The 26,248-nt window shown below is 44.2% G+C and overlaps 1 protein-coding gene and 1 long non-coding RNA gene across 2 annotated transcripts in view; one reads left to right on the forward strand and one right to left on the reverse strand.

Moving 5' to 3' along the window:
- Positions 1-26,248, forward strand: part of TMEM200A (transmembrane protein 200A) — a 202,195-nt gene that overhangs the window by 157,439 nt on the left and 18,508 nt on the right. The window lies entirely within an intron of this gene.
- LOC120937311 lies at positions 22,149-22,899 on the reverse strand. Its single transcript, XR_005748703.1, has 3 exons — positions 22,827-22,899; positions 22,462-22,682; positions 22,149-22,327 (listed from the first exon to the last, which is right to left on the reverse strand). It is a non-coding gene; the product is annotated as an uncharacterized LOC120937311 (long non-coding RNA).

Genomic DNA, 26,248 nt, shown 5'->3' on the forward strand with positions numbered 1-26,248 from the left:
CAGTGTATATAGATCATCATCACAGAAATGGTATATAGAGCAGCATCATACATCAGGGCATATAGAGCAGCATCACACATCAGGGTATATAGAGCAGCATCACATATCAGTGTATACAGAGCAGCATCATACATCAGGGTATATAGAGCAGCATCACACATCAGTGTATACAGAGCAGCATCATACATCAGGGTATATAGAGCAGCATCACACATCAGTGTATACAGAGCAGCATCATACATCAGGGTATATAGAGCAGCATCACACATCAGTGTATACAGAGCAGCATCATACATCAGGGTATATAGAGCAGCATCACACATCAGGGTCTATAAAGCAGCATCACACATCGGGGTATATAGAGCAGCATCACACATCGGGGTATATAGAGCAGCATCACACATCAGTGTATACAGAGCAGCATCACACATCAGGGTCTATAAAGCAGCATCACACATCAGGGTCTATAAAGCAGCATCACACATCGGGGTATATAGAGCAGCATCACACATCGGGGTATATAGAGCAGCATCACAGATAAGGGTATATAGATCAGCATCTTACATCAGGGTATATAGATCAGCATCTTACATCAGGGTATATAGAGAAGCATCACAGATCAGGGTATATAGAGCAGCATCACAGATCACGGTATATAGAGCAGCATCACACATTAGGGTATATAGAGCAGTATCACACATCAGGGTATTTATCTCAGTGCAGGCAGCAGCAGCAGCAGTTTCCTCCCCTGTGTGTCTCTTCCACCAAAAGCGCTGGGCATCCAATAGGATTGCCTGGTGCTTTGGCCAATCGGCAAAATGGTCTCAATGACCTGCCTCCTGATTGGCGGGGAGGCACTGTTTTGTGAAAATAGCAAAAATGTATTCGCTATGGTCACAAAAGAGGGTGAGATCAGGGCGTACACTATGTGTCCTGAGCCCACCCTTTTTTAAAGCCTATTAGAGCCTCTGGCTCTAATCAGGTGCTTAAAAAAAAATCTCCCACCCCCGCCATAGTAGTCCATGCATCCGGCGTCCTGAAAGAGGCCGTGTGCATGGATAGTGAGGCGGCAGCAGGGAAAGGTGGGCACTATATATACTGTATATACTATAGTTTGTGGACACTTTCCTACAGACTAAATATTATACACTGTAACACTGATTTGGGTTATTTTCATCAAACAAATGTGGCAATATACATGTTGGCTTAAAGAAATATTATTTACTTGCAAAATGTTATAACATAATCAAATAAAATTGTGTGTTTTATTTCAATCTGGTGCAGCTCTGCATAGAAACCAACCAGCTTCCAGTTTTTTTTGGTCAAACCTTAATGCCCCTTTCACACTGAGGAGTTTTTAAGGCGGTTTAGTGCTAATAATAGCACCTGAAAAACTCCTGCCCTGCAGTCTCAGTGTGAAAGCCCGAGCTTTCACACTGAGGTGGTGCGCTAGCTGAACCGCTTCAAAAGTTCTGCTAGCCACATCTTTGGAGCGGTGAAGGAGTGGGGTGTTTACCGCTCCTCCACCGCTCCTTCCCATTGAAAATAATGGGACACCGCGGCTATACCGCCGGCACACCTCCTACCCCAGTGTGAAATGGGTCTAATTGTACAAGCTTAAGTTAGAAGCTGATTGGCTACTATGCACAGCTACACCAGAGTTTGCACTATCAACTTTTAGTAAATCAACCCAATGGGTACAATGTTGCAATTGTCATTCTTTGTTTCAAATTTTTGTCCACACACATTCCAATCCCTCCCTTTCCTTGTTCATTCAAAGAGTGACAGCTATAAAAGCTGAAAATTGGCTTGGGCAGGAAGGGTGGAAGTGTGTGGTACTGAAGTGGTTAAAGTATAACATTAACTTGACAATATGGCATGTGGCAGGGAGAGCAGGTATTTGACACCTAGAAATGTGGAAACAACTTTTGTTGCCATTGGAAAAGTAATATGTATAAGTGCTCTTCTTTTACTGCCCAGTGACGGGGTCACTAAATAAGCAAAATCTTGAAATTGGCTGTCCCGACAAAAGTCCTACCCAGCCCAGGAACAATGGATGCATTGTGAAGCTTCAGAATTTTTTCCAGTCCTTGGCCAACAATGTGACAGATTTATGTGGCTTTGGTGGGCTTGTGGGTGCAATGGGGGTTTACAGGGTGGCATGACAAAGGACAGAAGAAATAAGACGTATGTCATAGGTGGAAAAGATGCCCTCAGTCCTCCCGAGTCTGATTCTGCTTAAAGCAGAGCTTCAGCCCCCCACCAAAAAAATTTAAGTAAGCAGCTACAAATACTCCCCCTGAAAGGTGCCAAACGTGGCAGTGGACGGGGGAGCAAACATGCAACGCTTATCCTTTTGCATGGAGCTCTGCTTTAAGGTACAATGAGTAAACCTTTTGGGTGTAGCTCAGTTGCAGTGTTAAGTTGATCGGTTCTCCTTGTTGCCTCGAATTGCTATAATTAACTAATAAGTAAATGCTAAATTCCATGTACATTAGTTATCTTAAAGCACTGTACACTGTGTATGAGGAATGATTTAAAATGACTGATATAATTGAGTTGAAAGCTTTTGCAGATACATCAATATGAGAAACTTACCAGGAGACATTTACTGTAAAAAATGGGCTGACTGTGTCATATGCACTGGATAAGGCCATATGGATTAATGAAAATATAGCTCTTGGGAACTTTTTTTTTTGTAATTCTTGAAATATTTCCAGTAATGTGATTCTATGTTAGGCAGCAAGAATCTTTTATAGCTGTACTTGGCTACTATAGCCTTTTCACTGGGGATATCAATGCTAAGCAGGAAAGTGACAAGTTGAATTTGTATAAGAAAAAGTATTCTCTAAGAAGAAAATGGAAATACAGTAAAAGTAGAGCATTAAAGGAGAACTGCAATCAGGATAAAAATTGGCACTACACTAACATACCAGACATTAACATATAACTGCTTTCTATTGTGACTGCTTAGAAAAAAAAAACAGCTAAATAAAAGTTTATAGCTGGGGATGAGAGAATCTTATAAAATCCACTTTGCCTTGCAATCTGAATCACAGCTTGAAACATATTCTACAGTTTGTGCTTCCTTTCACTCTAGGCATTTTGGAACAGCACCGCTGGACAAACAACCGTATAAGAAATCTGGAAAGAAGCGTAAAAATATATCCTTCTTTTTTTCAGATTTTTTTTTGTTAATTATTTCTTTTTGGTAACCATATTCAAATTATTGAGAAAGGTCAGCATATAAGGAAATTCCTGCATAAGGTTCAGGTAACGAGTTACGCTGGCGAACAAAGTACATGGGCTGGTTCTTGATGTAGAAGCAAATCTTTGCTATTATGTCTTTGGGTACCCATTCAGGGGGGAAAGCTGTTTTAGGGGGTCGATGCACTCTGTCAGCTCGTGGGGTCTCACTGTTGGGAGCAGTTCCATTATAATTTTTTGTAAGAACGGATGGAGTTCTGCTTAAGGGATCGATTTTGCTATACCCCGGAATTTAATGTTGTTTTGGCGGGATCGGTCTTCTAAATCCGCCATTTTATTTTAAATATTTTGTATTTCTTATTTAGGTCGTCATGAGGGTTGAGCACCTCATTATGTGCCTGCCCGAGGGTAGTCTCCTATCCTGTTTTCTATATAATCGACTCTGTCACCCTGTGCTTCTAAGTCCACTTTAGTTTGTTTCATAAATGTGGCCATGTTATGCTGAAGGTCCCCCCTGAGGGTAATCAACATATCCTTAAGTGTTGTATCCAATTCCCACTGTGGGAAAATAGTCAAGCTGCTCCCCAAATTCATTAGGATCCCATACAGAGTCAGAGTGGTTAGCACTTACATTGTTGTTTTTAGCTTTCAGCCTCCTCCTCTGCTTTACTGGACTTGTTGATGTAGATGCATGCTGCTCTCCTCCCGATCTCCTTTTTGCCAACAGTGAGGCTTAGCAGCCACCTCTGTGAGTCTGTGTACCAGGCCGAAGGCATCAGCATCATCTTGGAATTACTGGGCTCCCGCTGGACCGTCAAATCGGCCAATTTGCAGGGCCCTACACTATTTTTTCTAATCCCCATAAGTTCATAGCCACTCCAAGGGTCGCGTAGAAGGTGTGGGGTGAGAAAAGACCGCTACCTGTGAGCTCACCGATTGAACTATTCAGCTATAGAGCCATATCCTCTGGGTGCCACGCCCCCCAATTTACTTATTTTTGAGCAGTTGCAGTATACAGTAGAAGCAACACCAGTAGCAGGCAAAACACCAATTACAAAAAAAATTATTTAGCCCAACTTGGTTTGCACAGGGCAAGGCTACAGTACTCAGCCCTGATTGGTCAAGGAAATACAAGAAATTGAATGAAGGATCACTTTGGATTATCAAAGAAAGATTACATTTTTTGGTTTATTTTATTTATGAGTGGTTAACAGGAAACAGTTCTGACTATTTCTATTTAATAAATAATCTTCCTTCCATTTTCTGCCAACACATTTGCTTAAGCAATCTGTGTAGGTTTTCTTGGAAACACAGAAAGTGTTGCATTGGCACGTAAATTGACAAAGTGTAAATATTTAGGACAAACTCCAATCATTCAAATGATACAAAATATACATTTAGCCTGAAGTATTTTTATGCCTCTTTTATTTTAGAATGTTTTCACACTGCCACGCTAAGATTTCCCTGTAGGACAGGTGAAGAAAAATGTACATATAGGGCCAGATCCACAAAAACCTGACGTAACTTAAAAAATCCAATTTAAGTTACACTGGCTTAAAGTTTCTACCTAAGTGCCTGATCCACAAAGCACTTATCTAGAAATTTCAGGCTGTGTAACTAAAATTCCGCCGGCGCAAGGCGTTCCTATTCAAATGGGGCGAGTCCCATTTAAATGAGGCGCGCTCCCGCGGCGGCCGTACTGCGCATGCGCGTCGGCCGTACTGCGCATGCGCGAAGTTACGTTACGCCGAGTTTTGAGGATCGCGACGGCTTAAAGTTGCGTCGGGGAAAAAAAAAATGACAGCGGCATGCATTCCTGAGGGAGAACTCCATGCCAATTTTCAAAGAAAAAACCGGCATGGGTTCCCCCCCCAGGAGCATACCAGGTCCTTAGGTCTGGCATGGGTTGTAAGGAGACCCCCCCACGCCGAAAAATTGACGTAGGGGGTCCCCCTACAATCCATACCAGACCCGTATCCAAAGCACGGTACCCGGCCGGCCAGGAAGGGAGTGGGGACGAGCGAGCGCCCCCCCCCCTCCTGAGCCGTGCCAGGCCGCGTGCCCTCAACATGGGGGGGTTGGGTGCTCTGGGGCAGGGGGGCGCACTGCGGGCCCCCCCACCCCAGAGCACCCTGTCCCCATGTTGATGAGGACAGGACCTCTTCCCGACAACCCTTGCCATTGGTTGTCGGGGTCTGCGGGCGGAGGCTTATCGGAATCTGGGAGTCCCCTTTAATAAGGGGGCCCCCAGATACCGGCCCCCCACCCTAAGTGAATGGATATGGGGTACATCGTACCCCTATCCATTCACCTGGAGGCAAAAAGTAAAAGTTAATAAACACACAACACAAGGCTTTTTAAAATAGTTTATTATTCTGCTCCGGACGCCCCCCCTGTCTTCGTTATTAGCTCAATTACCAGGGGGGGCTTCTTCTTCCGCTCTCCGGGGGTCTTCTTCCACTCTCCGGGGGTCTTCCGCTCTCCGGGGGGGCTTCTCCGGACTCCGGGGGGGCTTCTCCGGACTCCGGGGGGCTTCTTCCATCTTCTCCCCTCTTCCGCTCTTGACTCGGCGAACCCCGGTTCTTCTGCAGCTCTCCGGTGCCTTCTTCTTCAGCGCTGGCTGCCTGCTATGTTTGTGTGTTAGCTCGATTTCAAACAGGCAGCCGGCGCGGTCTTCTGTGGCGTCAGGGTCTTCTGGTCTTCTGTTCTTCCGATGTTGTCTCGTCGCCTGTTGTCGCTGTAATGATGGAAGCGCGCCTTGCATCCCATTTATATAGGCATCACCGTCCCATCATGCTCCGGTAGGTACCCACGTGGTGGGTGCCTACCCACGTGCACCCACCACGTGGGTACCTGCCGGAGCATGATGGGACGGTGATGCCTATATAAATGGGATGCAAGGCGCGCTTCCATCATTACAGCGACAACAGGCGACGAGACAACATCGGAAGAACAGAAGACCAGAAGACCCTGACGCCACAGAAGACCGCGCCGGCTGCCTGTTTGAAATCGAGCTAACACACAAACATAGCAGGCAGCCAGCGCTGAAGAAGAAGGCACCGGAGAGCTGCAGAAGAACCGGGGTTCGCCGAGTCAAGAGCGGAAGAGGGGAGAAGATGGAAGAAGCCCCCCGGAGTCCGGAGAAGCCCCCCCGGAGTCCGGAGAAGCCCCCCCGGAGAGCGGAAGACCCCCGGAGAGTGGAAGAAGACCCCCGGAGAGCGGAAGAAGAAGCCCCCCCTGGTAATTGAGCTAATAACGAAGACAGGGGGGGCGTCCGGAGCAGAATAATAAACTATTTTAAAAAGCCTTGTGTTGTGTGTTTATTAACTTTTACTTTTTGCCTCCAGGTGAATGGATAGGGGTACGATGTACCCCATATCCATTCACTTAGGGTGGGGGGCCGGTATCTGGGGGCCCCCTTATTAAAGGGGACTCCCAGATTCCGATAAGCCTCCGCCCGCAGACCCCGACAACCAATGGCAAGGGTTGTCGGGAAGAGGTCCTGTCCTCATCAACATGGGGACAGGGTGCTCTGAGGTGGGGGGGCCCGCAGTGCGCCCCCCTGCCCCAGAGCACCCAACCCCCCCATGTTGAGGGCACGCGGCCTGGCACGGCTCAGGAGGGGGGGGGGCGCTCGCTCGTCCCCACTCCCTTCCTGGCCGGCCGGGTAGCGTGCTTTGGATACGGGTCTGGTATGGATTGTAGGGGGACCCCCTACGTCAATTTTTCGGCGTAGGGGGGGTCCCCTTACAACCCATACCAGACCTAAGGGCCTGGTATGCTCCTGGGGGGGAACCCATGCCGGTTTTGTTTTTTACAAATTGACGTGGAGTTCTCCCTCGGGAAAGCATACCAAATGCCGTCGCTGCAATGGGCCTTTACAAGGTGTGACTAACTTTACACTTTGTAAAACGAGCCCTAATTTTACACTTGCAAAATAACACTTACGGCGCAAAAAAGAAGCTAGAAAGCTTTGTGGATCGCCTTAAGTGCTAATTTGCATACTAGCAACGGCATTTCGACTCGAAATGCCCCCAGCGGCGGATGCGGTACTGCATCCTAAAATTAGGCAGTGTAAATCAATTACACATGCCGGATCTTCTGTGTAACTTTGGAAAAAGCCTTTTGAGGATCGTTTCCAAAGTTACACACAGACTGAACAGCACTTAAGTCGGAGTATCTCTTTTGAGGATCTGGCCCATAGTTTTCGTGCAGGCTACCCATGCTTTCCCGTTGACTTCTAATAGATCAGGCATTTTTTGTTTTTTTAAAGGTAACTTCAAAAAGCGCTTTTTGCTGCATTCTCTGAAAGCACACCAAAAATCCCTGATCTAAAAGATGCCTATGGGGAAGTATGGTTAACCCGCATTAAAACAGTTGGTACACTGAGCTACGGGGAAACCACAGTGGGGCAGTGTGAAAGGGGCATTACAGTTGGACTCTGGCCTTTCCTTTCACACTTCTGCCCAGTTGTAGAGGTTTCTCTCCTGTACTGAAATAGCTTACTCTGATTTTCCTGCACACTCAGGCCCCGTACACACGACCGGTTTTCTCGGCAGAATCCAGCAAGAAACTCGATGGGAGACGTATTCTGCCGAGAAAACCGGTCATGTGTACACTTTTCGCCGAGAAACCCGTCGGGAAACTTGTCGAGCCAAATAGAGAGCATGTTCTCTATTTCCTCGTTGGGCAATGGGGAAATTTGGCTTGATTAGTTTTTTGATGGCCGAACGAGAAACTTGACGAGAAAAACGATGTGTTTTGCTCGTCGAGTTTCTCGGACGTGTGTACGGGGCCTCAGAGATTCTCACAGTGTGCAATAGAAGCTACAGCCAGACAGATAGAGCCCGACCCATGTTCTGTCTGCAGTATCATCTAGCACTTCAATCACCAGTCCTTATTGTCTTCGACCTGTCCCTTTTATTCATTAGATTTCAGCTCTTTTAGGCTTCGTATCTTACAGTATATGAGCATTATCTAAATACAGCCTGCCTAGGAATGCCCATTCATCCAGAGTGACATCAATCCATTTTAATGGACATTTTAATATTCGCACAACTCTTCCCAAGAGCTAGCATCGGGAGGCACTGAGAGCCCTTGGTGGAGTACTGAGGCGAAGTGCTGTGATTTTTTTCCGAAGCTATGTACAGCACCTTGCCAGGCCTTTCCCACCAGTCATGATCTGTCTGCATTGCATCAGCAAGGATAGAGACCCAGTGATGACATCACTATGTATTAAATAAACACTTGAAGACCAAGAATTTTCTGACAGAAGATCATCCATTTCATATGTGTGCCATTAAGAGAAAGACTTGTAATCTCCCAATGAATGTAAAACATTCTCTGTTTCAATGAGGTGATGTCACAACATAATTGTCATCGCCCCACTATTCCACCTTGTCCAGTCAGAAAACACTTTGCAAGCTGAACTATGTAACTATGTAAATTGTTCAAACAGCTAAATACTTAGTTGCAATACAATTGTAAAGGCTGTCCTACCTTTCAAAGAATTTGTTTTTCTGTCTATCTAGCCTGGATGTTTTCACAGCCTTGCCAACCAGTAAAGCCAAGTTGGTGACTGCAGTTTACCAGTATAGATGGATTGCACCTAGTGATGGTAGCAACTGCAATGCAGACTAGTAAGATAAAATTCTCTGTTTAAGGGACAACAATAGGCTGCTATATTTGTTTCTGAATACATATCTGCATTCATTTGTGTTTATTTAAATATCTGATTGGAGTTTTGCTTTAAAGTAGAACGATTTAGAGTGATGGCGAACCTTGGCACCCCAGATGTTTTGGAACTACATTTCCAGTGTAGTTGAGCATCATGGGAAATGTTTAGGTTCGTCATCACTGCTTTAGGCAAACTTTTTTCCATTATGGATAGAGTAAGGGAGGGCTATAACCTTTTTTTTTTGGCCATCTGTAACCTATTAGAGGGGATTTACCTTCACTTCCTGTACCATAGCCAAAACAGAAACCCAGAGGAAATCCCTACAAATTAAGGGAAAACATGACAAATAGAGAAAGTAATGGGGGCACAGACAGCAAAAAAAATAAAAAAATGTTGTTCTAATCCATAGTCACCCTATCCAAAAGGATAGTTACCATATATACTCGTGTATAAGCCGACCCGAATATAAGCCGAGGCACCAAATTTTACCACAAAAAAAACTGAGAAAATGTATTGACTCGAGTAAAAGCCTAGGGTGTCCATCTGAATGCCTCACTGTGCCTCACTTTGCCTCACTGTGTCCATGTCCATGCCTCACTGTGCCCATGCCTCACTGTGTCCATGCCTCACTGTGTCCATGCCTCACTGTGCCCATGCCTCACTGTGCCCATGCCTCACTGTGCCCATGTCTCACTGTGCCCATGCCTCACTGTGCCCATGTCTCACTGTGCCCATGCCTCACTGTGTCCATGACTAGACTAATCTTTAACATGGGAGTATATAGAAGTATATCCCCGGCCATAGGTCCCCCAGACTGCACACTTTGAACACTTGTAGGGGAAGAGTGGGGCTATATGTGTGCCAGGTTTCGGGTCCAGATGCGGGTCCCCAAAGTTACCAGAGAATTTACCGTTTAACATAGGAGTCTATGGAAGGGGTGCCAGACTTTGAAAAATCAGTGCTCCCCGGCCGTAGGTCCCCCGGACAACAAACTTTGCACACTTGAGTGGGGCTATATGTGTGCCAAGTTTGGCCAGTACCGGAGATCAAACGCAAAAAGTGACTCGAGTAAGAGCCGAGGGGGGCATTTTCAGCACCAAAAAATGTGCTGAAAAACTCAGCTTATACTCGAGTATATACGGTATATACTGTACATTTTTAAAGCGGGAGTTCACCCAATTCCTTTTTTTTTTTTTTCTTAGATTCCTGCTCGTTTTGTCTAGGGGAATCGGCTATTTGTTTTAAAATATGATCCGTACTTACCCGTTTTCGAGATGCATCTTCTTCCTTCGCTTCCGGGTATGGGTCTTCGGGAGCGGGCTTTCCTTCTTGATTGACAGTCTTCCGAAAGGCTTCCGACGGTCGCATCCATCGCATCACTCGTAGCCGAAAGAAGCCGAATGTCGGTGCGGCTCTATACTGCGCCTGCGCACCGACGTTCAGCTTCTTTCGGAAAATCGTGACGCGCTGGATGCGAACGTCGGAAGCCTCTCGGAAGACTGTCAATCAAGAAGGAACGCCCAGTCCCGCAGCCCATACCCGGAAGCGGCGGAGAAGATGCATCTCGTAAACGGGTAAGTACGGATCATATTTTAAAACAAATAGCCGATTCCCCTAGACAAAACGAGCATGAAGCGAAGGGGAAAATGTGTAAGGTATGGGTGAACCTCCGCTTTAATTAAGGGCCACTACTTTCACCTGAAAACCGACTATCCACAGTACTTACAATGCAAAAGACAGTTTCAGAGTGTGATGGTGATATATATCAAATCCAGTTTAGGTAAGTAATCGTAAAACCCTTTAAAAAAATAACAAACATTTTTTACTATTTTACTATTTTTTATATCTGCCCTGTGTAATGATTTTACGCAGAGCAGCTCCAATCCTCCTCTTCTTGGGTCCCCCAGTGATGCTCCTTCTTATCTCCATGTGCCACCATAGCAAGCTGCTTCCTGTGGTGGCACACCACCTGCAGTTTGGCCTCCCGCTCTCTTGTCACAGGATTTGATTGACAGCAGCAGGAGCCAATGGCTTCCACTATTATCGATCTGCCCTGTCAGGAGAGAGAGAGAGAAAAAGTCGAGAGAGCTGCTGACCTCTAACACAGCTCTGAATAGAAGATGAGCTCAGAAATGTATAGGGGGTGGGGGTAGCTGAGTGGGGAGCTGTACACAGAAGGTTTTGTACCTTAATGCAGAAAATGCATTAAGGTAAAAAAAAACTTCTACCTTTTATAACCACTTTAAATCTTAGATCTTATCAGTTTTTGAATGGAAGATGAATGCTTAATAAAGCTTTGAAAAATAGCTTGTGGGCACTAGCTAAATTATTTGAAGCAATGCATTGTCAGGCTTTCTGTGAAAATACAGCTCAGTTTTTTATTTATTTTTGTACAACTATGCTTTTGAGTTGCTAATAGCTGCAGAATATGAACGAACGAGACAGGCAGCTGTTCTGTGCTGTTGGATCCCTCTATGTGTGATGTCTGTGTCTTAACTCGTTGGAATAGATGAATAGTAAATAAGAGGAAATTTAAAATATGTAGATGTATAAACAGTATATGTATGTGTGTTATATACATACATGTGTAAATATATATATATATATATATATATATATATATATATATATATATATATATATATATATGTATATATATATTAGGGTTGTTCCGATACTAGTATCGGTACCATACCGAGCATTTGCCCGAGTACTTGTACTCAGGCAAATGCTCCGAATGCTTCACCAGATACTTGTACAGTCGGGGTGATCAGTGCGGTGGTGGAGTTACAAGCACTGATCACCGCTGACTGTCCCTGTATCCTCCTTCAGCCCCCCTCTGTTCTGCTGCTGTACCCCTCTGTGTCCCCCTCCATGCTGTTGTCCCTCTCCGTGTCCCCCTCCATGCTGCCATCTCCCTCCGTGTCCCCCTCGGTGCTGCAGTGTCTCCCTCTGTGCTGCCATGTCCCCCTCTGTACTGCCATGTCCCCCTCCATGATTCTGTGTCCCCCTCCGTGCTGCCGTGTCTCTCTCCGTGCTGCCGTGTCCCCCTCTGTGCTGCCGTGTTCCCCTTTGTGCTGCTGTGTCCCCCTCCGTGCTGCCATGTCCCCCTCTGTGCTGCCGTATCCCCCTCCGTGCTGCCGTGTCCCCCTCCGTGTTGCCGTGTCCCCCTCCATGCTCCTCCTCCACCCCCTCGACCTGTCAGGATAGAGAGCGGAGGTAGGAGCCGGTAAATCCGGCTCCTACCTTTTCCGAATGTACAGAGTCAGTGATCACTGACTCTGTTCATTCATATAACTGAAACTTTGTAAACTGTGTTTACAATGTTTCAGTTTATGAATGAAAAGAAGCCGCCGTCTTCTCTCCATGAATTTTCAGCGCAGCTGAGGCTGCAGAGAAAGGGACTGGGGTATATGTGTCCCTTTCCCTGTCTCAAAGGGGAGATGTCAGAGGTCTGTTAAGACCCCTGATATCTCACCAAAGCCCCCCAACAGGGCTGATAAAAATTTTGCAATAAATAAATAAAACAATTATTGTAAAAAATGTCAAATTAAAAAAAAAACACACTGACACTGTACACCCCCCACATAAACAAATACAAAAAATTGCGGAGTGAGGAGCGGTGTACACGAGGGCTCGGAGCAATCCAGGCCCGGCCAGGGGAGCCGCCCATAAAAAGGCTTAGCATGAATAGTTTAATTGCTGAAATTATTATTTTTACTATTGGAAATATTTTTTCCAACACAGAGGGCCAGATTCACAGTGGACTTATGACGGCGTATCTCCACGTACGGCGTCGTAAGTCCGAATGTGAGCCGTCGTATCTATGCGCCTGATTCTTAGAATCAGTTACGCATAGATTTGGCCAAGATACGAGCGGCGTAAGTCTCCTATGCCGTCGTATCTTGGGTGCAATATTTACGCTGGCCGCAAGGGGCGCTTCCATAGATTTACGTGTCGACTATGTAAATTAGGTAGATACGCCGATTCACAAATGTACTTGCGCCCGCTACGCCGTTTACGTTAGGCTTACGTCCGGCGTAAAATTACCCCTGCTATATGAGGCGCAGCCAATGCAAAGTATGGACGTCGGCAAGCGTATCTTTTTATGTTGTTTACGTCGTACGTGAATGGGGCTGTGCATAGGTTACGTTCACATCACAGGCATCGGGCCTGGTGTATCTTATGGAGTAAATTCTACGTGATACTGAGCATGCGCGAGCATGCACCGTTCGTTAGGCGCGTCATTTACATGGGGTCACGATTAATTTACATACAACACGTCCCCTACCAGCCTATTTTATATTAGGCGGGCTTACGCCGGCCAATTCACGCTACGCCGCCGCAACTTATGGAGCAAGTGCTTTGTGAATACTGCACTTGCCTGTCCAAGTTGCGGAGGCGTAGCGTAAATAGGATACGCTACGCCCGCAGAAAGATACACGCTCGTATGTGAATCTGGCCCATACTTTCTGAAATTCCTGCTATGACTTTACCTCCTGATCCGTCTTAAATCGAAGTGTTTTAATGTACTTAGCATCTAAACGTAAGGCAATTGCTGTTATAAATGGGGTCATGGTACAAGGATATACTGGGTTTTAGGTTCAGAAAATGATGAACCAAATGCAGCAGTGTTAAAAAAGCAGTTAACAAGAGCGAAAGTGACACATGTGTGACCTTTTTGTAGCCTATATCCTAAAATATCTGTCTCTGTGCACTGCTGACGGGATTATATTATATTGCCTTTCTGAGAAGTAGACTAAAATGAGAAAGGAACACGCTTAATAACAGCTGCTGGTGGCTTATTCTTACCTATCACAACAGGGGTCAAGGAACAACAAACATCAAAGAGCTAAAACAGTGAAAACCGTCATTGTATCTTTTTCAGAAACCTCAACCAGAGGTTGTGACAGTCCCAGTATGGAGCTTGCTCAAGAGCTTCCATGAACAGAATTCTGACTTGTTTACACATCGCTTAATAAAAAATGATGAAGGGAATGTCTTCTTCAATAGTGTAGGAGATTGTGAAATAAAAATGACTGTTAAAATGTTATCTGACAAACACATTGCCAAGCTTTTGTTGACATATGTTATTTAGGTTCAAATATTGTGTTCATTTTAAGCAAAATTCCAGCCAGTAAAAAAAAAAAAAAAAACTCAATTGGTTACCCTTCCAACTTTTTTAAATAACGTTTAAAACACCCATATTTTTACATAATCCATAATTATGCAATCTTCTGCAGCAGCAATAGTGGTTATGGTGACCAGTTACATTGGTATGACTCTGTATGCCAGTTTCCATGCAGCCAAACAGTCCTGTTGCTGCCTAATAGGTCTATGTCAACATGCCAGCACTGTAGTCAGTCAAAGACTATTTGAGTAATTGTTTATGTTGCTTACCAAGAACATAGGCAGCTGTCATCAGGATACTAAGTTGTCATGTTTTTTTTTTTTTCTCGCTGGAGTTTAGCTTTAATTGTACATTTTAAGCATGGCAGTGGAAGTTATTTTACATTAACAACTTCCCGCCCGGTCAATAGTCAATTGACGTCCGGAAAGTGGTTGTGAAATCCTGACTGGACGTCTATCGACGTCCTGCAGGATTTCATGCCGGCGCGCGCCCGTGGGGGCGTGCAGCGCGGCAATCGGTGATGCGGGGTGTCAGTCTGACACCCTGCATCTCCGATCTCAGTAAAGAATCTCCGGCAGAGGCTCTTTACCACTTGATCAGCCATGTCCAACCACGACTGATCACGATGTAAACAGGAAGAGCCGTTGATCAGCTCTTCCTCACCCTCACCCATCAGTGCCACCCATGAGTGCCCATCAGTGCCGCCACAGAGTGCCCATCAGTGCCGCCTAAGAGTGCCCATCAGTGCCACCTATGAGTGCCCATCAGTGCCGCCTATAAATGCCCATCAGTGCAGCATACCAGCGCCGCCTATCAGTGCCGCCTATCGGTGCCCATCAGTGCCACCTCATTGGTGCCCATCAGTGCCCCCTCATCGGTGCCCATCAGTGCCGCCATATCAGTGCCCATAATTGAAGAAGAAAACTTACTTATTTACAAAAAGAATTAACAGAAAAAATAAAAACAATTTTTTTTCAAAAATGTCGGTATTTTTTTAGTTGTGCAAAAAATAAAAATCGCAGAGGTGATCAAATACCACCAAAAGAAAGCTCTATTTGTGGGAACAAAATGATAAAAATTTCATTTGGGTACAGTGTAGCGTGACCGCGCAATTGTCATTCAAATTGCGACAGTGCTGAAAGCTGAAAATTGGCTTGGGCAGGAAGGTGCGTAAGTGCCTGTTATGGAAGTGGTTAAGTTATTTGTTTTACTATTTTGTGATTCAATAAATAAATGTTACCATAGTAAACAAACTGGCTCCCAGTTGATGGTGGCTTCACATGTGGACTCTCTGATCAGAAGTGCATTCTTTGATCAAAAGTGCGAGTTAAAAACCAGGAGTTTGAAACAGGAGGTAAGACAGGAGTCTTCATTATTTTTTTTCAATTACTGATCCAGAACAAGCTTGCAGCTAATAAAGTTGGAACTCTTGCTATATAGATCCAGCGGTGCAGCAGACGCTCTCATCTTAGTCTGCTCACCCCAGGGATAGTGAGAGCAGGACGCTCTCAAACGAGTCGGCTCTCCCCAGGGATAGTGCAGCCAGGCAGGGTCCACCACACCCCCCTTGCCAATTGATCCAGGGTTGCACCGATCGCCGTTAAGGGGTCAGGAAGGAATTTTTTCCCCCGATCGCTGCAGATTGGCACAGCACGCCTGGGGTTTTTCGCCTTCCTCTGGACCAATCGGGGAGAGAAGACTCAACGAGTGACGGCTCACTTGGACAGTCTTCCACCCATCACGTCCGGCGTCTCGCGGCTCTTCCCGCATCCGCGCCAGACCAGGCCTCATTCGCGGCCGCCGCAATTAGGAAAGACTGACGACAATGTGACTGGCGACAATGGCTAATCTGCGATACTCTGCGGACTCTATTCGGGGTCTGAGACAATTCGCAACAGCATTACCAGCCGTCACCAAAAAGGCCTTAAAAATAGAGCAACTTTTGAGATTCGATCGACGATCGACCATCAAAAATTTTAACTATTTAACCCAGCTCGAGCACATATCATGTGCTTTGATCAACACAAGATCGGCAGTAAAACACCGATTAGAAATCCACGATTTCTTACTACAAAACGATCTAGACTGCCTCTTTATTACAGAAAGCTGTCTCTCAGACGACTGCAACACCATTCTCGGAGAATTGGTGCCAGAAAACTATCGCATTATAACGGAAAACAGAATAGGGCAAAGAGGAGGAGGCCTGGCGGTGATCCACAAGAATCGCATTACAATCACTAAGCCAGCCCTTCAAAATCCTCTTCCATTCATGGAAACCCTTACTCTTCAACTTCAAACTTCCCCCCAGGAGACTGTTCACATTCTCCTCTGCTATAGGCCACCTGGGCCAAAATCGCAGTTTTTGCCATCATTAACGGAGTTTATATCCACTTATACCCTTAACAGCAAACACCTTTTGCTGCTCGGGGACTTTAATCTGTGGGCCAACTCCGCACAGGATCCCATTGCGGACGCCTGCATTGATCACCTGGAGGGATTAGGGCTACAGCAACTTATATGCGGGCCAACACATGCTTCAGGTCACACGCTCGACCTAATTTTCAGACAAAATATGAAAATAAGCATTTTAGAAAATGAACCATTGCCATGGACAGACCACCATGCAATTAATTTCATAATCTCCAAAATTCCCCCAGTGATAAAAGCACCCAAGCCGGTGACAATACACTGGGCTAGATCTCAGAAGAAGCTCCATTCGGAACTCTTCAAATCTACCTTGGGAAACAGAATCAAAACAATCCATCCACATCAAACAGCCGCAGATACACTGGATGCCATAAACGCAGCCCTGCTACAGTCAGCCGATTTAGTAGCACCGAAACGCAAAGCCTGCATCCGAAAAAGAAAGTCCGGCTGGTTCAACAACCAGCTGTTGCTTCTGAAGCAAGAGCGCAGAAGGGCGGAAGCCTGGAAAAGAAGTCCTGCAGAGGATAACCTCATCATCTACAAGGCAATAACAACACGATATCATAAAGAAATCTTCAAAGCCAAGAAACATCATTTTTCTATGGCGATTAACAGCGCCCTAAACCGCCCCCGCGAACTCTTCAAGATGGTCACCCAGACCATGAATCCAGGATGTCTTGAAGTCCCCAACTCAGACACCCAAGAGTTCTGCAATGAACTATCGGATTTCTTCATCAACAAAATTGAAAGAATCCGGGAAAGCATCATGCAAAACAATACCCCCCTCAACCCCACCGTCAATCAACCACAAAACACCCACAGAAACGCTCTACAATCAACAAAGTTCACTCTGGAACCGATCTCCATCGATACCACAAAAAATATCATTGGTGCTTTGCGGAACAGCACATCGCCCAATGATATCATCCCCACCAAACTGCTGAAGGAATGTGCCGACATCCTGGCACCACCCATCACACAGCTTATAAACCAGTCATTTAAGGAAGGCACAGTGCCATCCCTGTTGAAAAAGGGGCACAATCCAGCCCATCTTGAAAAAACCTAACCTGGATCCCAAGGACCCAACTCACCGCCGTCCCATAACAGGCCTAAATGTTCTCTCCAAGATAATGGAGAAAGTAGTGGTACAACAGCTGCAACAGCATCTAGATACCCACAATCTACTGGATCCATTACAATCAGGCTTCCGTCCCGGACACGGGACAGAAACGGCCTTACTCAAAATATGGGACGATGCCCTCGAGGCCGCAGACGAAGGAGAATCTTGTCTCCTGGTTCTGCTGGACCTAAGCGCAGCCTTTGACACGGTAGACCACAAACTGTTACTGATGCGACTAGCCAAGGTAGCAGAAGTCGCAGAAGGTGATTTACCATGGTTTTCTTCCTTTCTTGAAAACCGATCACAAACAGTTAAATTGGGTTGTTTCACGTCGGAGAAGCGCACGGTGTCATGTGGAGTCCCCCAAGGATCCCCCCTGTCACCGGTGCTTTTCAACATCTATCTTCGCCCTCTCTTTGATATTATCAGTAGCCAAGAACTACTCTATCACTCTTATGCAGACGATACGCAACTGTATTTTCGCATCTGCAACAAAAAGGATCATCATCCCAGTTTAGAGAAATGTCTCTCTTTGATAGAAAACTGGATGACTAAGAGTTATCTTAAACTCAACAGTTCAAAAACAGAACTCCTTATGTTTCACGCCAGCCGAAAGAGTCAACTGGCAACAACCTGGACACCGCCGCCCATTCTGGGCCAAATCATCACCCCTAGCTCCAAAGTCAAAAGTCTAGGGGTCATCTTCGACACCTTCATGACAATGGACGCACAAATAGGGTCAGTAGTCAGCGGAGCGCACCATCTGTTGCGCCTACTACGCAGACTTATTCCATTTATCCCCAAAGAAGACGTAGCAGTCGTGGTGGGAACAATCGTGAATTCCAGACTGGACTATGCTAACGCCCTGTACCTCGGACTCCCAAAGTACCAAATCTCCCGTCTGCAAGTCGTTCAGAATACGGCCGCCAGACTGGTGACTGGGAAAAAAAATGGGAATCAATCTCACCTTCATTGAGAACCCTTCACTGGCTGCCAGTAAAAGACAGAATTGCATTTAAAGCACTCTGCCTGACACATAAGTGCATCCATGGGAAGGCTCCGCAATATCTTTGCGACAAGATAGAACCTCACAATTCGAATCGCGTTCTGCGATCCACCGACCAAAATCTGGTCAGGGTACCAAAAACCAAATACAAGTCCAAAGGAGAAAGAAGGTTTGCTTTTCAGGGTCCTAGACTATGGAACGCTTTACTGACCAGCATTCGGTTGGAGGAAAACCACCTGACTTTCAGAAGACAGATCAAAACTCTGCTCTTTTGATGTCATGAGACACGAACAACTAGCGCCCAGAAGCGATTCAGTTCGCATGCGCCGCGCTTTATACGTTTTTCATTCATTCATTCATTCAAGACTAAGGTGTTTACTGTGAATGCCCAATCCTGTGCAAGAGCAGTAAAAACAAGATCAAGTTAACACTGTTTATTAATCAAGCAAGTCAACATTTATTTTGCAATATTACTACCCTATCCTCCTTTAGTAAATCACCCCAATGTAGGAGTGGTCAAAGAAAATATAATTTTATGCTGTGCAACCCCCTGGGACCTATTCATGAAGGTGTGGGTCACTGCTTTCCTTGTTCTTCTTAAGAACAAAAAAAAAAGTCAAAATACATATTTTTGGTTAAATATGAAATATTGCATGTAAATACATATATGTTTTTTTTATCCAGACAGCAGATGGAGCTCTCAATTCTTTTTCAAATGTGTGTTTCTCGATATCTCTACCACATGTTATATAAAGTCTTTGGGTTACAGGGATCAGTAGCTCAAGGTAAAATGTAAGCACACAAGTCAAGGCATCAGATGGCTTTATCCATGTTTCAGTGAGAGAGATTGTGCCTTTAAGCTGAAAATTTTAATACAAAAACTAACCTTGCAGTGGGATTCCCCCCACACTGCAAGAGGCAAATGCTCATTTTTGCTTAGGGTTCCATTATAAAACACTTTTACTGACCTTATCCCTCACTCCCCTCGCAGCCAATGTCCTCCTCTTCCATCTGACACTTTTAGTTGTAGGTTGGCCCTAAGCATGCCCACTTATTAAGCAAGACTGTTGGTTCTGCATTGTATTTGATGTTGTCCAGGTGGCGGACAGTGCATCAAGAGCAACCTAGAGAAGCAGCTTTAGGGGACTCTAGGCAAAAATCTAAATGTGACCCTTGCAGTGAGGGGGGATCCCAACTGAAATAGTAGCTGTTTCATTTCTGTTTCAGTTCAGCTTTAAAAGAAGCTTCTTTGATTGTGCTATGTTTATACCTTATTTACACTGTAAAGAAAATAGTGTGTGTGTTTGTGTGTGCGTAAATGGACAAGGCAGTATATAAAATAAAATAAAAGTACCCAGAATACGATTGGCTTTTTAAAAAAAAAAGTGGTCCCAGTGGCTAATTAGCAGCAGGAGGGGTTGTTCCCTCCCAACTTCCGCCGCTTGCCAGCGTTACTCTGGCTTACCGTTCTTATGATCCTATATTTTACACAGCTGGCTATTGAGCTGAACAGAGACCAGATCATCTCTGATCGCCTCTATGATCTTGGAGGACCGGAGCAGAGTCATGACATCACTTCCTGTCTAGGGCAGAATTTTTTCTTTAACCACTTCCCGCCCGGTCAATAGACAATTGACGTCCGGGAAGTGGTTGTGTAATCCTGACTGGACGTCTATTGACATCCAGCAGGATAACATGCCGGCGTGCGCCCATGGGGGCCCGCAGCGCAGCGATCAGTGATGCTGGGTGTCCGTCTGACACCCTGCATCTCTGATCTCGGTAAAGAGCCTCCGGCGGAGGCTCTTTACCACCTGATCAGCTGTGTCCAATCACGGCTGATCACGATATAAACAGGAAGAGCCGTTGATCGGCTCTTCCTCACTCGCATATGATTGTTTATCAGCGCAGCCCCCCTCGGATGCCCACACTAGACCACAGGTAAGCCACCAGGACCACCAGGGAAGGGGACAACATGTGGATGGCCAGGTACATCCCCCATGGCCATCCACATGTAAAATAATAGGCACAATAGATGCCAATCAGTGCCCACAAATGGGCACTGACTGGCAACATGGGCACTGATTGGCAAAATAGTAAGTAAACAAGTGCCACCCCTCAGTGTCTATCAGTGCCACCCCTCAGTGTCCATCAGTGCCACCTCTCAGTGCCCATCCATGCCCAGTGCCCACCTATCAGTGCCCATCAGTGCCACCCATATGTACCCATCAGTGCCACCCATAAGTGCCCATCAGTGCCGCCTATGAGTGCCCATCTGTGCCGCCTATGAGCACCCATCAATGCCACATACCAGCGCTGCCTATCAGTGCCCATCAGTGCCACCTCATCGGTGCCCATCAGTGCCACCTCATTGATGCCCATCAGTGCCACCTCATCGGTGCCCGTAATTGAAAAAGAAAACTTACTTATTTACCAAAAAAAAAAAAACTTAATTTTTTTCAAAATTTTCTGTCTTTTTTTAGTTGTTGCGTAAAAAAAAAAATCGCAGAGGTGATCAAATACCACCAAAAGAAAGTTCTATTTGTGGGAACAAAATTATAAAAAAATTGTTTGGGTACAGTGTAGCATGACCGCGCAATTGTCATTCAAAGTGCGACAGCGCTGAAAGCTGAAAATTGGCTAGGGCAGGAAGGTGCGTAAGTGCCTGGTAAGGAAGTGGTTAAACAAAAGATCAAAATGTCAAAATGTAAAGCGCCTCCACCCCTTCGTACTCATGCACAGAAGCAAACTCATATGTAAGTCATGCATGCATATGCATATAAATGGTGTTAACACCACACATATGAGGTATCACTGCGAACATTAGAGTGAGGACAGTAATTCTAGCGCTAGACCTTCTCTATAATTCTAAACAGTTTCATCTATGTATATTGTTATCGTGGCCATTCCACCTGCATGTGCCATTTTAAAGTATGACATGTTAGGTATCTATTTACTTGGCATAATATCGTCTTTTACATTTTACCAAAAATTGGATTATATATTGTGTTTTTTTGCAGTAAAGTTCATTAAAGTGTGTTCCCCCGCCCCCCCCAAAAATGCATTTGAAAAACCACTGCACAAATACCATGTGATAGAAAAAACTGCAACAATCGCCATTTTTATTCTCGAGGATCTTCTAGGTGGGGGTGCTAAGTAATTTTTTTGCAAAAAATACTGATTTAAACTTTCTGGCAAAGTGGATATACGTACATAAAAAGGGCTTCTGAAAAATATGGCCACTAACTCATTACTATCAAGATTTGCTTGATATGGCAGTGATACTTTACAAGGCTTATGCTTATGATTAGAGATCTCTGTCTCTTAAAATAGATTATGTGAGTGAATGAATGACTTCCTCTCGAGCAACAGTCACTCACAATCCCATCAAAATTTGTAAAGAATAAAAAAGAAGTTGGCATATATTAGGGGAGGTAAATTCCTCTCCGAATATAGGGATTTTTTGATGTGAGATGTGTTGCTCTTGGTATCAAAGGTAGGCGCACAAAACACAAGGTTTAAAGTAGTATCAAAAATAATTTAATCATATAAATATAAATATAAAAATATCATATTTCATACAGTCATTAACACAATGAGAAATATATATATGGTCAGAACCACAATTACATGAAAAACAAGGTATAGGGGAAATTGGTTATTTTAAGGAAGATTAATGCGAATTTTGCCAACTAGTTTCGCACTATATGTGCTTCATCAGGGCTTGCATAATGTTCCTGTTCCTTTAATGCATGTAGCGGTCTGTGTATGACATAAAGATTCATCATTAATACAGATATAGTACAATAATTTAATATGTTTTATTTTAAACATTTGAAAAAATGTGTGTGTTTTTAACACATATATATATAAAGGGGAATATATAGTGCGCTTACCATTTCCGTTAAAAAGAGCTCCGAGAACTGGGCAGAAAAGCCTGCCTAGGAATCGGCAAAGAGGCACTGGATGCAATCAGGAGATTAGTTATTCCACTTATAATCAGTGGAAGCCAGATCCACTTGATTCTAGCAGGTGCGGACAATGAAATGTTTATGAGGATTTCCTCCCATAAAGAAGGAGAAGATACAGATGACAAAAAATTGTATCTATATTCTTCCTAAAAGCAAGCAAAAAGATAAAGGTAATAGTAGAGAATATTGAAAAATATATCTATAAATATATATTGTGTAGATAAATTGTTTATGCATTTAATAATAATGGAAAAGAAAATATCTAATGAAAGCTCAATGGACATGTTTACCTCTATAGTAGCAAGGTTAAACTTAGTGCTGCCAGATGGATCCACAGAGGTTCCCAATAGGTTCCCACAAAATTCTATAGATAAAAAAAATAATAAGTATATATATATATGTAGATATATCAGAGACTAATGATTATCCCATATATAAATAATAGGACACAGTGCCTGTAACTATTATCATAGTAGGGCAACTGTCTATATATATATATGAAGAATGAATAGAGAAATAAACAAGAATTTTTACCTTAAGTGGTGATAGAAAAAGAAAATTGTGTAGTACAGTGATGTTTCCTGTTGTAATTAGGGGATATAATGCCTCCGTTGAATTTACACTTCAGGGTAGTATTAGTAGAGTGGTTCAAAGACAATACCACATATTACCACATAGGTTCTAAAACAAAATGAATAGGAAAAGAATTTAATATTTAGGAATGGTGCATGTGGCTAAATAGCCTAAGTGGGGCATTGATTCATTGAATCAAGGAGTAATTACCTTTGCTGAATAGTAACAGCATAAAGACGAGTGAAGTCCGTATGCTGGCGTCTCGCATAAAGTAGTATGGTCCTTCCTTCAGCCGTCCAAGCCAGCGTCTGACATATCCATCGTCAGCGCTGACTTAAATAGCTACATTTCCACCGGAGGTGAAAAAGAGTCAAAGCTGACCCCTGGCGTCACCTCCGGTTCACGTGTCCCAAAACAAATGCGCACGCAGATAGTGCGCTCCAGCATGATGACGTATGCTGGAGCGCATAAAGAAGAGACATGAAATCACTGTCTCTTAACAGCCAAAAGATGAACAGTTGGCTGGATGTGCGTGCGCGTCCCATCTGATATTGCTGATGGGACACAGAGGCGTCTGAGAAGTCGCGCCCCCTGTGTTGGGACATGTGATTGGCCGCATCACGCTTAGTGAAAAGTTCAACCTCCCCCTGCATCCAGAAGCCCACTGCGTAATGAAACATACAGCTCAGAGCTCAAAAAACGGAAATAATAATTTGATATGAAAGAATAAATAAAATATATACACAATTAGACATATATATAGCTCCGGAGAAACAGGCCAGAGTTTGTTTCTTAATTTTTACAAAAATGAATAAACATCCAATAAGGGTTCATTTTTACATTGTCTACCTAGAGGAGAAGATTGATAGAGGTAGTGTCCATAATAATCATGATTATTAGAGATTTTTTAATACTGTTCAGCTATTTTATCTTATCATACAGCTGGACAGAGCAAGAGAGATAATCAACAATGGATGCAAAATAAATCGACAACAGATAGAAAAAATAGAAAAAATCAAATAAAACAAAACCCAAGCATAACACCATAAATGTAAAAATACAGCAAGTGCAGAGATTATATATATATGAGTTAGACGCAAGGGGCGGAGCAATAGAACCATCACAGTAGATAAGAAGTTATATATCTCTCGGAGGGTCCTTCTGAATATACAGTATGCAAACGCAATGTAAAGGCAGACCTGCCAGTGACCTATATATAGCAACTAAGAATAGATTATATATACGGGGTCTTTAAATGACATCTCTGTGATTCAAAACAAGTGACAACCAGTTGTCATGTAAGCAAAAAATAATGAACAGCTCATAGGCTTTACCTATAAGAAGGGTTTGAATGACAGCGACGTATTAAGCCCTGGTGAATATGTGGCTCGCTGGTCAAAAATCCAACGAGCCTCGCGTTGGAGGATTTTTTTGTCAAAATCCCCACCTCTTTCTGGTAGGGGGATGACTTCCAAAGCGAAGAAAGAAATAAATGAAGGGTCATAGCTATGGTGCAAGCCTACATGTTTGCAAATAGGAGTATAGAGCAATCCCGCGTCTAGGTAGTAAAGATGGTCTTTAATTCTTCTCGCAAAGGTTCTCTTCGTCTTTCCTATATAGAATGCGCCGCAGCGACATTTAGCAAGATATACAATGCCTATGGTTGTACAATTAGCATGCCTCTTGGACTTAAGGAAACCTCCTCTAGGGAGGGAACAGCCGTCTCCTTCCTCAATCCAAGGGCAAACATCACATTGACCGCACTTATACGTGCCTGGTGTCTCAGGTTCCTGAGAATCCGGAGCATCAGGCACCAGATGGCTATGTGTAAGGCCGTCCTTAATGGATCTACATTTCCTATAAACAATTTCAGGTCTCTGAGAAATGTATTTTGAGATAATGGGGTCTTCGGCAAGAAAGTGCCAATTATGACTAACCAATTGGCGAAAGATGTTTTGATCAGAGCTAAATGTGGTTATGAGTTTGGTTGTCGGATTGTGCTCTTTTTCCCTCTGCTTAAATAATAATGCATCTCTGGTATTTGTCTTAGATTTTATATATGCTTGTTTCAGAACCTTTTTACTATATCCTCTCAGTAGAAGTCGTGAATAAAGGGCAGATGCTTCTTTTTCAAAATCCTCCTCCTTTGCACAATTACGCCGAAGTCTTAGGTACTGACTGTAAGGAATGCTTCGCACCAAGGATCTTGGATGCGAGCTGGAGTAGTGAAGAATAGTATTTCCTGCTGTTTCCTTTCTATACAGATTAGTGTAAAGGGTACCATCATCATTTATTGAGATTGTTAAATCGAGGAAGGGGATGCTTTTTGTATCTGACTGGACAGTGAATTTTAGGTTGTAATCGTTAATGGATAAATATTCCATAAATTTACCTAATAAGTCCGCGCCACCAGTCCAGACGACTAAAACATCATCGATGTACCTCCGCCACAGTAGGATGTGGCGGAGGTATATCGTGGCGGAGTCATCCGAAAAGATGGCTCTTTCCCACCCCCCCAGGTACAGGGTGGCATACGATGGGGCACAGGAGGTCCCCATCGCCACACCCTGTACCTGGAGGTAGGTTGAGCCATTGAAAACAAAGACATTGTTAGTCAGTATATGTTCCAATAGAGTTGTAACGAAATTACACAATTTCCAATTATTGTGATCTTGCTCACGCAAAAATTGGGAAACAACTTGGATCCCCTTTGTATGCGGGATACTGGAGTAAAGGGCCTCTACGTCTATTGCTGCCAAAATTGATCCTGCGGGTACGCTCATACCTTCCACTATTTTAAGGAGTTCCAATGTATCTTTAAGATATGATGGCAATGCCATTACATGAGGTCTCAATTGCATATCGACATACTTACTTGCAGTTTCCGTATGGCTGCCTATACCTGAGATAATAGGGCGGCCAGGTGGAACCCTGATGTCCTTATGTATTTTTGGCAGTGAATAAAACGTGGGAGTTATTGGCCATTTAATCTCTAAATATTCCCTAAGGTCTTGATCAATCAGACCTTGTTGAAATGCTAACGAGATCAGGGAAATATAACTAGATCTGGCTTTTGGAACATCATCTTCCGATATTGTCCGATACCAGTTACCATTGCATAAGATTTTGTCACACATTC

This window comes from Rana temporaria, chromosome 4 (genome assembly GCF_905171775.1).
Source record: "Rana temporaria chromosome 4, aRanTem1.1, whole genome shotgun sequence".
NCBI classification, from domain to species: Eukaryota; Metazoa; Chordata; class Amphibia; order Anura; family Ranidae; genus Rana; species Rana temporaria.